Source organism: Puntigrus tetrazona, chromosome 4 (genome assembly GCF_018831695.1).
Source record: "Puntigrus tetrazona isolate hp1 chromosome 4, ASM1883169v1, whole genome shotgun sequence".
Taxonomy (NCBI): domain Eukaryota; kingdom Metazoa; phylum Chordata; class Actinopteri; order Cypriniformes; family Cyprinidae; genus Puntigrus; species Puntigrus tetrazona.
This window is the reverse complement of record NC_056702.1, coordinates 28,272,881-28,284,404: the sequence shown is the minus strand read 5'-3', so window position 1 is coordinate 28,284,404 and position 11,524 is coordinate 28,272,881. Positions and strand designations below refer to the sequence as shown.

Below are 11,524 nucleotides of genomic sequence, written 5' to 3'. Positions count from 1 at the left end.
TTTCCGTTGCTTCTGTGAAGTTGTTTCCTTTTGTTTTTTCATTAAAGACTGAATGGGCCTCTTGTAGACGCAGGTCACGGTGATTAATCCAGAGAGTTTGGGAGACGTGCGAGATGTCGGATCAATCAGGAAGACGATGAACAGACAATCTGGATTTGAAGGACGTAGGGAGGTGCTGACGTTCAAGCACAAACATGCTCAAGCGGTGTTCAGTTAATGCCATCGAGACTTATTTCAGCCTAAAAGAAAAAGGAGCATGTTTTACTCAACCTCAAGCTCTCCTAGGTGTGTATGCCTTTCCTTTTCACACGAATCCATTCAGAGTTATATTAACAAATGTTGACCTCAGGGTCATGATTTATATACGTGTAGTAAATACAAGCTAAGAGGAGACTGGTTTTGGTCAATAAAGTTGGGTTTTGGTCGTACTCTTTACCTCAGTCACCAGAAGGGACAGGAAAGTGTTAATAACTCCGGTTGGATTCGCCCGGAAAACATTTCTACACCCCCAGGCTGGCTTGAGGGCGCGCCAAACACACGCCAGCTTTCATTTCTGCCGGCGGTACACAAGCGCGCCCGTTAGCGGCGTTGCATGTTTAGCGGTCATGCTAGCTTTGCGCTCCGTCGAGGGATGCTACTGCGTTCCCGCCTGTAGAAAATGCAATGCCTAGCGTGGTTTCTATGACTTAATCTGTCTTAATGTAACGTGCGTCTGTAAATATGATTGTAAACCGATCTCGAATGACATTCTGATCACGTTGTCTTTTTTTTGTCACTAATAGCCTAAATAAAGTATTTTTAGCAGACTCACCACATGCCTCGACGCGTGCTGTCACAACGGAAGTAGTGCTGTTCGTGTTTAATTCTCATTCATGTAATAAGCGCTGCATTTTTTTACAGGAACATTAAATATAAAACGAACGTGGTGCCTTTTACACACAAAACACCAGACGGATGCGTTCAGGTTAGTTTCTGAGGCTACAGCAAGACAAGTACGTGTGTTGAAGGACATGTTCGGTGCGAATAAAGGCCGTGAACTGAATGAAGAAAAAGACACAAAACTAACAGATCCAACTTACTTCTGCCATGTACACGAGCATCAACATTTCATTCCAGTATATTGATCTATGGACCTCACAGAAACATGTCAAAGTCATATTTCACCCTAAAATCCCAAAGAAAAGACATTTAAATGTGTTTTCAAGAGCATTTGAGTAGTTCATTTAGCCTAGCGCGTCTGGACATTTTAGTTTTGCCGTCCTCTAATCTTCCGCTCTGCGTGTTTTTAAGACAAACACGAACGCTGCAATAATTGGACTTATAAATGAGGCTAGAAAACAAGGTTTCATTTTCCCTATGTGCAAAAATCTTTTTTCTTTAGGGTGAGACATGACCTGTTCCTTAAAACGAGTTTAACAAATAAGCCAGGCTTATACTGAACCGGATCAACTGACAGTAAGTCAGACTAAGTGAAACAAGCCTGGCTTATTTGGTAAACTTGATTTGTGAAACAGGCCCAGGATAGGTTTTTTTATCCATTTCCAAACCGATTCTGCATTTGCTGCGACTCAAAACCCATTGCTTGTGGAAACGAGGTTACAGAGTCGGATTTAAAGATGTTACGTAACCGTTTTTGAAGGACTAGTTCACCCAAAAATCAACTTTCATCAGCTGTTTGGACTGCAGGACGTCCATCGATGGGTTGGTAAATCTAAACGAGTTCAAATCGGTTTCCATTAAGAAACAGAACGATCTGCATTTCGAGGATTTGAATTTTCGGCTAAACTATTCCTTCAAGATGCGGGTAAAAAAAAAAGTGACTCGTTTTCCAAAATAAACGTTAAAAGGCATGTCGTTGAGGTGCAACATTTAAAAAAAAAAACAATCAATCAATCAAAGAATTCTCAAACGGAACACTAAAATCCGAACGGCTATAAAAGTACTTTTTTTGCTGCCTTTAAAAATACGCATGCATACCCCTTCGGAAGCTCGCGCGGCGTTTTTCTGAATGTTGAACAATCCAAACGCCGTTTGGGAGGAATACAGCACAGTCCGCTTCTAGCAAAGCCGTTCCAGTTCATATTCAACTTAGTGATGCGTGACCCTGGAGCACAAAAACAGTCATGAGAGCTGAGAGTCGTACGGCGGAAATCGTTCCGTCGGCGTCTGGTTTGTTAGGATAAGACCGTATTTGGCTGAGGTGCAATTATTTCTGGAATCTGAGGGTGGAAACAAATCAAGATATCGAGAAAAAGTCCAAATACGTCTTACTAATCGCAAATGAGGCTTCGATATGTTTACGATAAGAAATGCACAAGATATTTTGCTTAATAGTCTAAGGCATCAAAGAAAGCGTTGCCGCCTACGACTGCTTCTGTGCTCCAGGACACGCATAAACACGCGTTTCTAGAGTCAGGCGTCGTTTCCCAGAAGCAGGAGCTCTGCTCAGAGGTAGTCGTCCTCGCTGGAGGCGTGATGAAGAGTCTTCGTTGGGATACTCGAGCCCTGGGAGCTGGCGAGGGTGCGGCTCATTCGCCACAGCTGGGACGCGAAGGCCGCCCCAGCTGCACGGTCGACCAATCGGCGCAGCAGTCGCACCAGCTCCGCCGCCTCGCGCCAATCAAGCGTTCACTTGCTCTGGCGCGCGAATGCGCTGCTTGCTCATGGTGGTCAGCATCTGGCTGATGTAGGGCGTCAGCAGGTCATCCATCTTGTAGCCCTGTTACGAGGAGACAAATCGGCGTTATCTTCCTTTCCTTAAATGGCACCCGGTGAAAACGCGTCGCTCTCTCACCAGTGACGTCTCACACAGAAGTTTGCTGCCCTGAACCAGGTTTCCGATCGTGATGTGGAAATGCGTGTTCCCGCTGCTCCAGTTAGAAATCTTGGTGAAAGTGCGTGGTTAAAATATCCTGTGGATGGAGAAGAGAAATACAGGCTTCACTGCACGCTGGACAAACACGACCAAATCTACTAGTATATACTAGTACACTGCTAGTATATAAGTATTTGCAGTCTGTTTAGGTTCATATTTACTACAGCAAAAAAAAAAAGATTTCTTATAGCACTCCAAAACAATTAATCACTAATCACAATAAAAGTTGGCATAATGTGTGTATACTGTATTCATCTATTATGTATGTATGTTTAAGAAAAAACGTGCTGTGTTTATAAATTAAATATTTTGATATATTATGATATAAAATATTTTTAAATGTATGTGTGCGTATTTATATATAGATGCAAAGTGCACATAACGTAAACAAAAACATTTATTTTGGATTAATTATTCGACAGCGCTAATTACTCGATTACTTTAATAATCATTTAGCTATAGAATATTTGTTAGCTAAAATAATAAAAATGGCAGGCAGCGACAAGATTGCAACAATTTGTATTTAATAATAAAAATATATAAATATTAATTCAAAATAATATACAAATGAGTGACCTAATTTTCATTTATTAATACTTGAAAGTGAAATAAAATAAATTAAACCTACTAACACATATTGTATATTATAATAAAATATTACAATTCTAATAAAAAAATGACTAATAAAATAAAAACTTTAACAATTTAAAATAAAATTGGATATTGCAAAAATAATATTATTTTACAGAATTATAGTGATACTACAATTTTAGAAATAATGTAAAATATGAAACAAAAAAATTCTACACTATATAAACATTATTTTACATTTTCTTTTTATTATTTAGGTCTCCTCACTGCAAAATACCTTTTTAGAAAATTAATGGAAAATTAGAAGCGCCATTAATCCCAAACTACAATCATTATAAGCGTCGATCCCCATCGTTACTTAATCTTTAGACGTTCCTTTTAAATACTGCAAGTATCAGCTGTAAACAAAGTGACCCACATTTGGTTTTTCACTGAGAACGTGTACAATATTAGTAAAGTCTACAGATTTTACAGTCTCTGTGTAAAGTTACCTAACAATGTTTCTAAAGTGATTTGTCTCCAGCGAAAGCGATCATTTCAACCCCGCTTTAATTACTCAGCAAATACTCTCAATACCCGTGAGATTTCATATTTAATATATTAAAGATAAAGATAAACATATTTAAGATGGGGACCCATGTGCTATAAAATACTGTTTTTAAATGCATGCATGTTATATTATTTGCATCTATTGTAGTTGCACTACATTTCAGATGGTAAAAAATGTCAAATATAAAAGTAAAAAGAGTCAGAGCAAGAAAGCAAGCCCACCTTGTTCTTGGGGTCGATCAGACTGACTCCATATTTATTGATGGCTATCAGCAGGATCTCAGGGAAATGCGGCTCGGTGGTTTGCTGCGTCGAGAGAAACGGACACTGAGCGTCCAGACAGAAAAAAAACAAAACAAAACGGACTTTTTGTGACCAAACGGCACAGGTACCTTCACTTCGAAGAAGGCCGACCCGAACGTGGGCCACTTGAAGATGAGCTTCAGAAACATCAGCTTGGCTTCTTCCCTCGATTTCCCAGCGTGCCTGTTGAAGTACGCCACAACCGACTGCAACGAGAGGAGAAAGCGGTGAGGAGGAGGCGTGCGTGGAGGTCCGCGAAGAGGCGGCGGCGGCGGCACATACCCTCTTCCAGTCGTCGGGCGAGAGCTGGCGAATCAGATCCTGAGAATCATCTCCTTCAGCATCTTGGGAATGCTGGGAAAGTGCGATTTGTCGTCCTCGAATTTGACCGGTAGATCAGGCGCCGAGCTGGAAAACCTCTTCTCGGGAGCATTTGTGATATCCACGCAGATGCTTGGGGAAGCTCCGCCGAGGAGCAAAGACAAGCTGATATGACGTGCCGCCGTATATACGATAAAGCGCTCGGTGCCGTTCACGCCGGCTCACCTGGTAATAATGAAAGATGGAGTCTGCGAAGGAGTCTTTGCCCGGAACCGTGGTCGTCCACAACTTCTTCATGAAAAACACCTGGTAGGTCAACGAAGGCACTATACCTGAACATCAGAGTCACAGCCATTAATGAAATCAAATAAAAGCGATTTAGTGATGTATTGTGGTTCAGTTAAATTAGCGGCGGCTGCACGGTTACGACAAATTAATTATTCGCTCGAAATTGTAATTATTGATTGCGATTAACACAACTTGCATTGAATGATGTTTATACCATGTGCATATTTTCAGATGAAAAAAAACTATTAAACCGAAAAACCTTCCTGTAGCACTAAACCTCAACTATTCACTGGATTGGTTTCTTCTTTAAACTATATATTAAAACGAGCTAAAATATGCACGGTATTATAACGCTAAACTAAAGCTATAATTAAAAGAAAGCACTCAGAATAGCATGAGATCGAATGAGTGTTGCCTTTTTGAATGATTACGTAATTGCGGCATCTGTGGGTGCAGCCAAAGATATGAAATGATTAAAGAAATGTATATTTTAACTCGGCAATGAATTGAACAGAAGTGACAGCAGAGACATTTATAATGTTACAAAGACTGGAGTAAAAATTCGGATTTAATCACAGACATATATTACAGTTTAACAGATATTCAGATAGAAAACGGCTATTTTAAATTGTAATATTATTTCAGACTTTTGCTGTTTTTACTGTATTTTTAATCAAATAAATGCAGCGTGTATAAATGCAGTTCGCGGCCGTATACCGTCTTTAGCGGGTCTCGCTTTCTTGATCCAATCTGTCAGATGACGGACGAAGTCGAAGAAGAAATCACCCTAAGATGCGCTTATCACCTACAATGCACAAAAAGATAAAATACATATAATTGTGTGCCTGGGGCGCGAAAGCAATCAGCAGCTCAGGTGTATTTGTAGAAATAGACAACTGAATTATGCATTTTCTTTTAGGACAAAAATAATTAGGATATGTAAATATATCAAAACTTAATTTTTGACTAGTAATGTGCATTCCTGATTTCTTGGTCAAATATAGTCCTATCCTAATGAACCATACATCAAATTCAAAATTAAAATTTAAATTCTAATTTTATTTGTCACATACACATACATACATGAGTACGACATGCAGTGAAATGTGCTTTTTAGAAAATACTTTTTATGTTATATTTTATACTTTGTACACTTGTTCTTTATATTTTTTTATTATATTTAATATATATATATATATATATATATATATATATATATATATATATATATATATATATATATATATATATATTTATTATTATTTATTTAATTTTTTCTTCTCTTATACACTTTTATATATTTCTTAAAAAGTTGTCTCCTATCCCTTTTAATTTTTAACATTTAATTCTCTTATTTATCAGTGGGAAACTCTGCACCTAGCTAACGGTTATAGGCTTGGAAACGTCCAGAAAGGTGCTGTATTGCGGTTTCACCTTATCAGAGATCTTGACGAACAGACTGAAGCCGTCGGGTGACTTGAGCAGCAGTCTGCCGGAGATGTTCAGACAGAAGTCTTTGGCCTTTGTGCTGGACTCCACCTCGAAGGCCTGGAACACAGAGGAAGCGCAAAAAGGAGAGACATTGAGGAAACAGCCTCGGCCCGCTGTGTCCTGAGCACGTGAAGGCCGCTCTCACACCTCATCGGTGTCGTCGGGGAAGTAGACTTTGTGAAAGATCTGCGTGGTCTTGTGTTGAATCGCCTCCACCTCCACGAGATGCGGCGGGTACTTGCGAGAGCCGTTCCTGCAGAAAACACATCCACAGCATCACCGCCGAGACCGGACGTCCGGGTAGGAATTATACGACAGTATAGCAGTGTTAAAAATCGCTTTGTTCGGCGTTAGATGCTGCTACAACCTTATAGTATCGTGTGCTTTTTATTTACACTGATGCATTTGTTTTGCAAAGCGCATTTAATCGGAGAAAGCCTGCATTTTGTTAATTAATGCATTCCTTGGAATCAAACCCGTGACCCTTGCACTGCGAGATACAATGAGATACAGGAGATTTAATATTATTATTATTAATATTATTATTCTTTCATAATTGTACAATACTGCAATATTTCGTATGCATTCTAAACTGTCAATAAAAAAACTAAATACGAAAAAAAAAATAATAATAAGATGAAATAAATAAAATAAACAACAGAAAAAGTTTAATCAATAAAATGTATCTCAGGACAGACAAAAAATAAATAAATAAAATAAATCATTAAAACACTGGTGTAGATAGGAGGATTTACTCTCATTAAGTTTTAAATGAAATTAAATTAAAAATAAATTTAAAGGTGCGCTGTGATTTGTGATACACTGATTTACTCCAAATAGTTTTGTTTTTAATTTCTTCTTTAACTCAAGGCACCTTTAACTTAACTTCTTTAACTTAAATTGATCAAAAGTGACAGAAAAAACATTTATAATGTTACTTAATAAATGCTGTTTTTTAAATGAACTATATTTCTTATATATTCAATTGAAATCAGCGCGTGTCTATATTTGCGGGTTGGCGTGTGTGTTCACCGTAGAGCTTTCTGCAGTCTCTGCATGCAGTCAGAAGCCAGCGGGTGGTGTTTCTTGGACTGGAGAAACCTCTGGACGTGTGGCAAGAGGACATTACTGGGAGGAAAAGACCGGCGCACAGCCAGAGCAGCTCCCAGCCCTTCTCCTCGCTGTACCTGCACACACACACACACACACACACACACTCCGCGTCACACACACACGCTCCGACAAGCGTCTGAACACATGCACAGGTGGTAAGAAATCAGAGCGTACTTGACGTGGTTTTCAGTCAGCTGTTTGATGATCTGGCTGTAGATCTCGTCTTTCAGAGGCTCTGCCTTCAGCGCACCTTCAAAGATCTGATCCGTGAGCTCGTTCACAGAAGCGAGTGCGTTTAGACGGATAATCCCCATATACTTCATCACAGGTGCAGGACGGCGGGTCAAGGAGCACGACAGAACATCCACAAACTTCCCGGCTCAGACTAAAAGCGAATAATCACCTTAGCCGTTAGCAAAAGGACATTATTACTATTTTATGTTTTAACGAAATATGCGTGTTTTAGGTCATATTTAGGCATAAAATCGTGATATAATAATACAGATTTTATTTTCATAACATTTTTTTAGAGCGCAGGATGCACTTCAGCCCAAAATAAAAGAAAATTATAATTTTCATAAAGAAAATAACTAATGATTATATGGCACAAGTCATGTTTAAGGCTTTTACCAAAAAAAAAAACTTTTTAATGCACATCATATTTTAACTTGCGACATATATGAACATATAATTTGCATAACAAACAGATCCTATTATCCTAAAATAAAAGAGTTTTGTATAAAAGAAACGCTTAAGTTAGGCCTCAACCACCCGAAAAATAAAGAAAGAAAGCCGTTTTCAATGCAACACAACATGAAAAGCTAATTACACTTTGCATAAAGAAAATAGATCCTTTTACAGGGCCATGGTTATATTTCAGGCCAAAATTAGTTTCGCATAAAAACATAAAGCCTATTTTAGAGAGCAGGAACCTGAGAAAAATGTAAAGCTACTTTTATTGCATTAAAAATAAAGGTCATATTTAAGGCTAAAACCAAAGAGCTGTGGACCGCTCTCTCAGGATATCAATGAAAGCCATGCAGGCCTCCTGGGAAAGCTCCTCGTGGCCCACACACTTCTTCAGCAGGGCCTGTTTGATGGGCTCTCGAGTGCAGCACCACAGCTTGTCCTTCCCTCGGTTCTTGGTGATCATCACTCTGCTGAGCGTGTGTTTGGGAGGAGGCCTGGCACACACACACACACACACACACACACACACACACACACGCGCCGTTCAGTGCAAATGACCTGCTTTCTGACAACACTGTTTTTGATAGAATAACACACTTATAAATCATGCACAGTGAAACCACGGCACTTATTAAGAAAGTAAGCTAGGTCTATTCTGCATTGCCCTTTCTTACAGTTACACCTATTAGTTGCTTACTGGCATGCATATTACTGGAATATTAGCTTACTAGCAATTAAATGTCAGCAAATTCAGAATTTATTAAGGGAAAAGTAATGCGTTACCGACATTACTTATTAAATTTTGCATTAAGCAAATAAAACACATCACTCCTAAACTCAAGAAAGAACTTTTTTCCAAAAGAAGGCAAATGTCTTTTAAAAGATGTTTGTCATTATTTTTAACCCCAATAAATATTATTCTCTGTATAAAACATTAATACATTTTATGAAATGTTATATATATATTCACAAAATAACACTGCCTGGACAAAATATTTTCTATAAATAAGAATTTAGAATAAATTTACATGCATTTATTTTCTAATTTCACATTTGTATTTTTTATCTTAGAATCATAGAAATCCTGTTTTTCCTGGGTCCTGAAATAGGCTTCATTTTATTTATGCAAGATGCACGTTTATACCTAAACTTTCTTGAGGGCTAAATTGTCTCTTTAATTTAATTATGAATTTATTATGAAAAAAATAAAAATGTACATACAAAAAAAAAGCCTACTTTAAAAGTATTTTTCATAAAAATAAAACTCAAATAAATAAAAACAATTATTTAATTAGGATATATTTAAACTAGCAAAACAATATAATTCTAATAAAATTAAATAGAAATTAATTTAAATAAATACTAATAGATTTTTATATATTTCATTAAACATTTAATAACAATAATATCATTTTATTATTTAATTTAATTTAATTTACAAGCATTTAATTTTTAAAAGTCTGTGTAAGAGGCTGTGTAAGGCCAGAAGTGCTGTGTGTTCACCTGAAGTAGTCGTAGGAGAACTCCTCCAGCGTGTAGGGCTTTATCCTCTCCTCCGTCTCCATCACAGGAACATGGGAGATCCGGATGGACTCCTGCGCTGGTCGAGTCATGATGACCAACGCCTGAGCGAGGAAGGACCAGAGGGTTTCATAACACTGCGCAATAACCAGCAATAGCAGAGCGTGGCGCTAAAATATCAGTACCACGACGTCTGGCGGAGGTCTCACGACTGTGGGCATGCGTAAACACAGTCCGCTGGGAAGTCTCCTTTCTGCTTGCTTCTGTCGTTGATCCCGTGAGCCCAGCCAGAGGTCATGACCTGCTCGCCCGTGTCCTGGTCCAGGACAATCAGGTCGCCCTTCAGGAAGCTCAGGAACGTCGAATCATCCCGGCTGATTGGAAAAACAAATCACGTGAAGGAAGAGAATGACTGCAAGCGATGCTAATTGTCAAAGAAATGTCCCAAAATCAAATTAGATATAAAAAAATAAATAAATAAATACAGATGTACAGGGTAAAGTGTTATTAATTATTTATTCATATATTAATGCTGCATATATTCATAAAAATAATAATAAAAAGTATTATTAAGATTATGATACTGTATTATTATTATTATTATCATTTTAGAATTTGACTTTTCCAATTTTAATCAAGTATTATTGCAATAGTAATTCTTTTCAAATACAAAATGTCAGATTTTTCCTTTATTTTGAGCTGAAATACGATTCCTTTTCTTCATGCAAAATTACATTTCATATTAGTTTTTTGTTTTCAGGCCTAAATAAGCTTTATTTTCTTTATGCTTAAAGTAATTAATTTATTAAGTTGTTAATATGACATAGGCCCCTCATTTTTATGACCTGGGCCTAAAAGAAATTTTTAATGTTATTTAAGCGAAAGCGTCGTTTCTTCATTTTTAGGCTGAAATATGATCCGGGCACTAAAATAGCCTTTATTTCTTTTTTTCACAAAAATGAGAAACATGACAAAGTCCCTAAAACGCACTTAATTTTTCGATGCAAAAAATAATTGTGTATTTTTTTATCTATTGTTTTTAAGCTAAAAATGGCCTAGTTAGGGCCTAGGCCATTTTCAGCATAAAATCTATAGATAAAAAATATATACAATTATTTTTATATAAATATAATGTATAATAAATATAACGTATAGTCTAGAGGTCCAGAGAATTTTTTTATTTAGCTAAAATACAACCAGACTGTGCTTTAAATGTAATTTCTGATTTCTTTATTTGTTTTTTCTCGTAGGCTAAAACATATTTTAGCCAAGTCACCCATTTAAGTGAAATAAAACACGTAAACATTTCCGTTTCTCTAACCTGGGCTGGGATTGTCTTGTAAGGCCACAACAAACTTGGACCTCTTCGGAGTCCCTCCAGGAAGGTGACCACCAGATCCCGAATGTCCTCGGCGTTATTAGGCGTAAGCGTGTACTCGTCTCCTTTGATGGTGGCCAAAGTGAAGCTCTGGGCCTGAAGCTTCCCCTCCTCTGACAAACACAGACCTTTAGCTTTAACTCAACTCGTATCAAACCTCAAAGCGGCTCTCAGACAAAGGCGTACTTGCTGCTGGACACACGCCGTGATCTCTGGGAAAGAAAGCTCCAGAAGAACCTGCTCCTGCTCGTCCCACGAAGTAGGCGCCCGTCCAGTTACAGCCACGATCACGTCGTTCTTGGGAGACTCGGGCCTTCGGAACATGATAAAAACAAGCATCAACTCCCGTCTGTAAACCCCGAATCTTGTGCGATATTGATCAGACATGACTCGTCCAAGAAATA

At 37.9% G+C, this 11,524-nt stretch overlaps 1 pseudogene; it reads right to left on the bottom strand.

Annotated features, from left to right (window-relative positions):
* Positions 1-2,445: 2,445 nt before the first annotated feature.
* Positions 2,446-11,524, bottom strand: part of LOC122342378 — a 48,259-nt pseudogene continuing 39,180 nt past the window's right edge.